Here is a 6,000-nt window from a genome sequence, read left to right as displayed (position 1 = left end):
CGGGGAGGATTGTTGCTGGGGGCTGTGGGGGTTGGTTGGGCCCGGGCCTAGGCCCAGGCTTAGCCTCCGAGGATGTTGCTCGGATCCGCAGCTGCGGGTCTTACTCCCGATGTGCTGCGCGGGGAGGATTGTTGCTGGGGGCTGTGGGGGTTGGTTGGGCCCGGGCCTAGGCCCAGGCTTAGCCTCCGAGGATGTTGCTCGGATCCGCAGCTGCGGGTCTTACTCCCGATGTGCTGCGTGGGCTGGGCTGACCGGCTCCGGACCGGGGGAGGGGGGGTGGCCCCAGGGCTCCCAGCGGTGGAGCTCGGGCGCGGAGGAGGCGCTTCGTCCCCAGCACCGGAGGGTTTCGGGCAGCAGGCCTTGTGAAAAGCGGTGTACGCCGGGCCGCAAATGTTCAGTCCCTTTCCTTGGAAGTCATTTATTTTAGGGTTAAGTGACTGCATTTAAAACATACTCTCACGTGTAGTGATTAGTTGTTTTAAAAAGTGTTCATGAACAATAATATTAGATATGTTCTTTATGAAATTCTCCTCAGTGAAGGAAAATTGCTTTGTTTACACTTTGGGAACTGGAGAGCTGCTTTCAGGAATGGCTAAGTTCAACTAGGTAAGTTTACGCACCCTGGAGGTATAGGTGGAAATATGAGCAACTGCATGGGCTTCCTTGGTGAAGGATTTAGAAAGATAATCTCTTTTCCTGATTGTAGGACTGGTCTGCATATTGCCTATTTGGACTACTGTTTCCTTATCTCTGACCTGGGACTTAGTGCGACTTTTGAGATACGCTGATGAAAGTAACACTAGGTATTACTGTCACAGAGTCAGGTAAATTTAACATTGGCTTTTAAAACCATATAGCATTTTCATTCCTGCAGCTGGTAAACCTGGAAGAAATGCATACAGTTAAGTTAGCAGCTGCAGAAGGTTTCCCTAATAAAAGCTGTGCTCCTCTCTAAAGCCTCATCAGTGAATATGTTTTGATGTGATACAAGTTAATTATTTTGCTCCTCTCTTTTCTGGAGAAACTACAGTATTTAGATGTGAAAAAGATGGGTGGAGGAAGAGGAGGGAGACAAATTTCTTTTGAAGTTATTCTGTGCTCTAAATTCAGCACTTTAATAATTTGGGTTGATGCTTTTGTACTTGTCTGAAGCTGGCTCTTTCTTGCGCTGTCCCTCTTTCAGAGTAGGTGGAAAAACTGAGTGGGCCGTTAGAGGTCAGCATTTGTAATTGGGAAGTGCCATGTGGTGACCAGTAAAAACACCTAGCTGCTTCTGGTCTTTGAAAGGTATTAAGATTGAGAAAGACTTAAAAAGTTTCATGGGTCTTGTGTTACAGAACTAGCTATGGGTATACTGTGAGAGAAGAATTACGGAGCAACTTTCCTTCCTATTGCTTAATACCTGTAATACAGTAGTTCAGTTTCTGTCATTTACTTAGGAGTGACAGGGAGACGGTATTCTGTCACCATTGCAGTTGTGTTCTCTGTTTTGTCTGTCATGTCCTTTGCAGTGACCTGGAGCTTGACTGTTTTTTGTAATCATGAGCATGTTTTCAATACAAAATAATAGCAATAGATAGAAGTTGCTGAAGTGAAGGAGTATGAAATTCTGGAAACAAAACTGTTTTTAAAGTTTGTACAAGCTCCAGATTTACTTCAGCCATTCTGTACTGATCTAATCTTGATGCATTAGGCTTCTGAAAGCATGCGTGGAGCTTTTGCAGGGAAGGGTTTGGGTTTTGGTGGTGGTGATGGAGCCTGGTAGACCCACTGCTAACCCATAATGTTTCACTCCTCACAAACTTATTAAATGTACCAGGGGAAAATAGATGTCTTTTTGGATCTTACACAAGTTGAACTTAAATTTGTAATCAACTCAAACTAGTAGTTAACAGCTGAAAAGTCAAAGAGACAAAGTGTTCCTTAATTAGAAGGTCCTTAATCTAACTGAAGTAAAACTCAAATATCCTAGCGATTCATTCATTTTCAAGATAAAGTGTGCATTCTTTATGTTAATCAAATTACGTTATAAACTGGTGGAAAACTGAATTTGGTAAGACTTGACAGATTAAGGTTTCTTGTTTTGTATGGAAAATGTGATAATACTACCAATTTAGAAAACTGAAAACTATTTAAAGAGTCAGAAAATGGTTTTGGTGATCCCTCAAGGTAGCTTTTATTGGTTCACCTTTTCCAATTTGTTTTCAGGCCAGTGCTTTTCAAAGTACTTCTGGAATGCATCAAAAATTACTGTTCATTTATGTTGCTATATGTCAAAATGATATTTAACAAAATATTCTCAAAAGTGGGGAATATCCAGTACAGAAGTGATGGATAATTGTAATCCTCCAGTTCTTACAATTTGTCTGTTTTAAATGCAGTGAGTTATGAAAAGCATTACTCAAAAAGATTATTGCCTCTTCAGTGAACACTTGTGGGGCTATAAAATAACTGATCAGCTTTAAGTCAGTAAGTGAAAGTGAGTATTCTTATTTTATTTATATAATTAGACATCTTGATGATTGAACTGTAGGCATTTATGTTTTCCGTAAATGCAGTCCCATTTCTTTCCATTCATGTTTGTTTTCCTCTCAAGAAAAAGTCTATGCATGATGTTTGCTTTCTGTCCTGTGTCCTGAAGGCAGAGAAAATTCGGGTGTATCTATGCACATTTATATATGCATACATATACACATATGTATATCTATATACATACAAGTCTATGTATCTATGTAGATATAATATCTACACTGTTGAAGATATTTGCCCCATAAAGTAACCCGTGCCTCCACACAGGGCTAGGATAATACTTCTGGATGTGGTGGTGTATTTAACACTGATGTGCCCGCTCCAGGAGCCCAGGACTCCTCTGGGTGCCACGTGTGGCCTTGGGACAGTCTTGCATCCAAGCAACAGACTAGGTTGCTTGAATTCCCGCCAGTTTGTTTTGTTCAGCACGTTGTTATGAGCAAAACAGGGAACACATCTTATATGCAGAGCTAACCATTGACTGTTAGTCTAATTAAAATCTTAACAGTCTAATCAAAGATGTCATATTAGTCTAGATAATAACACAGTTCAAGCTGTATACGGTTACAGTGATATAGGTACGAACTCTAGTACCAAACCTTTTCTCTGGTGTTATCTTCACCTATCCACTCTCCCTCTGGGACTCTACTGGGAGGAGGAAGTCCTTACAGCAGGTCATCAGCATCCCACATTTTCCCCTGGCAGGAGGAGGATGGTGATGGTTTCTTCCTTCTTGCCTTAGGTCCATTTGGGATCATTTTTATATGCTTTTTAAGACACTGTGCACCTCTTCTCTCCTGCTTTCCTCTCTCCATTGATTCACGGTTCCACATTACATCTGAATTTACCACATGTGGTGTGTTTTACATATGTTGAGTACTTGTTCTTTGTTCTTATATGTTGCCTATAAAACCGGTTTCACCCAGCTCCCAAGACTGCATCCCACTGATGACCAGTAATTGAGCACAGGTGAGCTGTGATAACTTGGGGCCTCAGTATTGCCCTGGGTTTGTGCTTTCAGGGCCTTGCCTTGCACCCGATGCCTGTACTCCTCTATGCTGCATTTTTGCAAGAATTGTTGTTGATTGCTCAGCACAGGATAACTACTTGTTATTGCTATCTGTTGTGAACATAAATGTAACAGTAAATGCTAGACAATTGTACAAAGCTAAGCAAAAAGCTAAACCAAATTAGGTTAAGTTCCCTGGTTGTTAACTAATTTTGTTGCAGCTAAGTAAGCTCCAGGCACCCAAGATGAGGTCAGACAAAGTCTGACAAGTTTTGTGGCCCATGGTGTTAGCTGGAACTGAAGCCTGTGGCTTCAATGACAACACCACACTTCGTGTGGGTTACAGAGGCAACTACTGTTTCTAATGTGTTTTTTTTTCAGTCAGGATGACTGTAATAATAGGAGATCTGTATTACAACCCTTCCGAGTACTATTTTTACATTTTATTTTACTTTAGTATTTTAATACAAATATAATATATTTATTTTATATTTCTTGCGTTCTGTCCTGCGGAGACAGAACTGGTGCAGTCTTGCCTTTGCACCCTCTAGAAGAATAGGTTGTCCCCAAAACTCTGCGTGTATTTCAGTTTGGGTTTGGTTTGCTCTTCAAGGAGCAAAATAATATACATTCTGCACAGATGTTTGTGAGTCCAGGACTTAGGAGTGGAGCTGTTTGGGAGTAGGGATGCACCCTGATACATTCTAATATTCTTACATGAGCTTAGTGTTGTGCTCATGAGCATGTCTGAGGGTCTTTATTACACTTAAAGGCAAACAAGATAATGGACTTATGGTTAGGTATATACTTTTGAAATATCTTTAGTAACTGCACTGTTTCAGAAGGAGAAAAGAACAGTCAATACTGATCATTTGAATGTTTGCAATAACTGATACCTTCCAGCATGTGTTTAGCAATCTCTAGTACAAGTGATGTCAAGAATAGATTGTCTTCTTTCGGGGCTTTGCAATGCAGTTTTCGTTTTCATCAGAATCCTCTCTGATGTAAGTTTTAGGCATGTAATTTATTTGGACCAGGTTGAAAATATTTAGGTGCTTAAAAAACATCAGTTTGGAAAGTTACTCCCAAAGTAAAGAAAAACACTCTCTTCCAAATAATTCAGTATTAATTTCCTAGCAGCTTCCCAGTTTAGAAATCTGTTGGGATATTTATTCCTCTAAGTTCTTTTGTATAGATTATGAGGGCAAATGGGTTCCAGTCACTGGAGACAGAGTTGTGCTAACAGTGAGCTGGGCCAGAAAGCTTGAATTTGTAATGAAAATTTTCTTGGCAGCTGGCATTTCTGTTCTGCTTGGCTATGCAATTCTGCATGTATAGACAGTGGAATACAAGGCCGAGAAGCATGCTAAGCTCATTTTATTGGGAAATAAGGTAGTGAAAAATTTACAGCTCGTTTACAGGTATATTGTATGCCCTGCAGTGTAGAGCAGTTTTGATTGAAAGCTGCTCAATTTTTTTTTTTGTGTGGTTTGCTTTACCATTTAGAAATGGCCTAGTAGCTTATGTCATTCAACAGGCAGAACTGATGGGCTCTGATGCAAGTCCTATTTATTCACCCATTAGAGGCTTGATGTCTTGAAGTTGGATTGAAGGGAGCTAGATGGTGAAACAAGCTTGAGAGCTGCAAAGAACGGTGAGAAAGACAAAAGACATGGAAGGCTGAGCATAGTCTGTAAAATACTTTCTGAACTGATGAGAAAACTCTTTTGACTGAGAAGGTGGGAAAATTTTGTATATATTTGCTGCATTATATTCTCTGGAATTGTCTCAAAAAATGCAAAATAACGTGATTTTTACCTTGAGGTTAGGGGATTTTTTGGTTTACATCAAAAGGCAGGCTGCAGGAGCAACCCTTCTCGTTTTATACCTGCTGCAGATGTAATGTGTACCATATACCAGCAGTGTGGTCTTTCTTATCAGATGTAAAAAGCCCAAAAGGCTATATTTGTGTTTTCCTATAAAGCACATGACACAAATGTGTATAGATGTTGCAGGGTACAAGAGTACTTTCCAGGGCAAAGACTGCGATACATAGGTACAGCCTCATTAGTGGTTAGGGACAGAATGTCCTCCAGACAAATGGGACAACTGATTTTCAAGCCCATTATTTAACGTCATTGGAGTGTCAGACATTAAGATAGGGAAGATTTAGTCAAATTTTACAAATACCTCAATTCTAGCTGCGTGAATAAGTTGTTAATTCATTTGGTTAAAAAATTTTAGAGTATGTTTGAATTACTTTCCTGAATAGCAGCAAACTTTCACTTGTCCTCTGTTTTGTTTTCAAAATGCTTCCTTTCCCCTTTCTCTAATCTGGGAGTAACTTCTTATTCAAGATTTAGCTGTGTTAATTTTCTGATTTCTCTTTTGGGGATGAAGTGCCTCAAACTACTGAGTCTAATACTAGTAGTATTCCTACAGTGATGTCTGTCACATTTAAT

Source organism: Phaethon lepturus, unplaced genomic scaffold (genome assembly GCF_000687285.1).
Source record: "Phaethon lepturus isolate BGI_N335 unplaced genomic scaffold, ASM68728v1 scaffold6737, whole genome shotgun sequence".
Taxonomy (NCBI): Eukaryota; Metazoa; Chordata; class Aves; order Phaethontiformes; family Phaethontidae; genus Phaethon; species Phaethon lepturus.
This window is presented reverse-complemented; position numbering follows the sequence as displayed.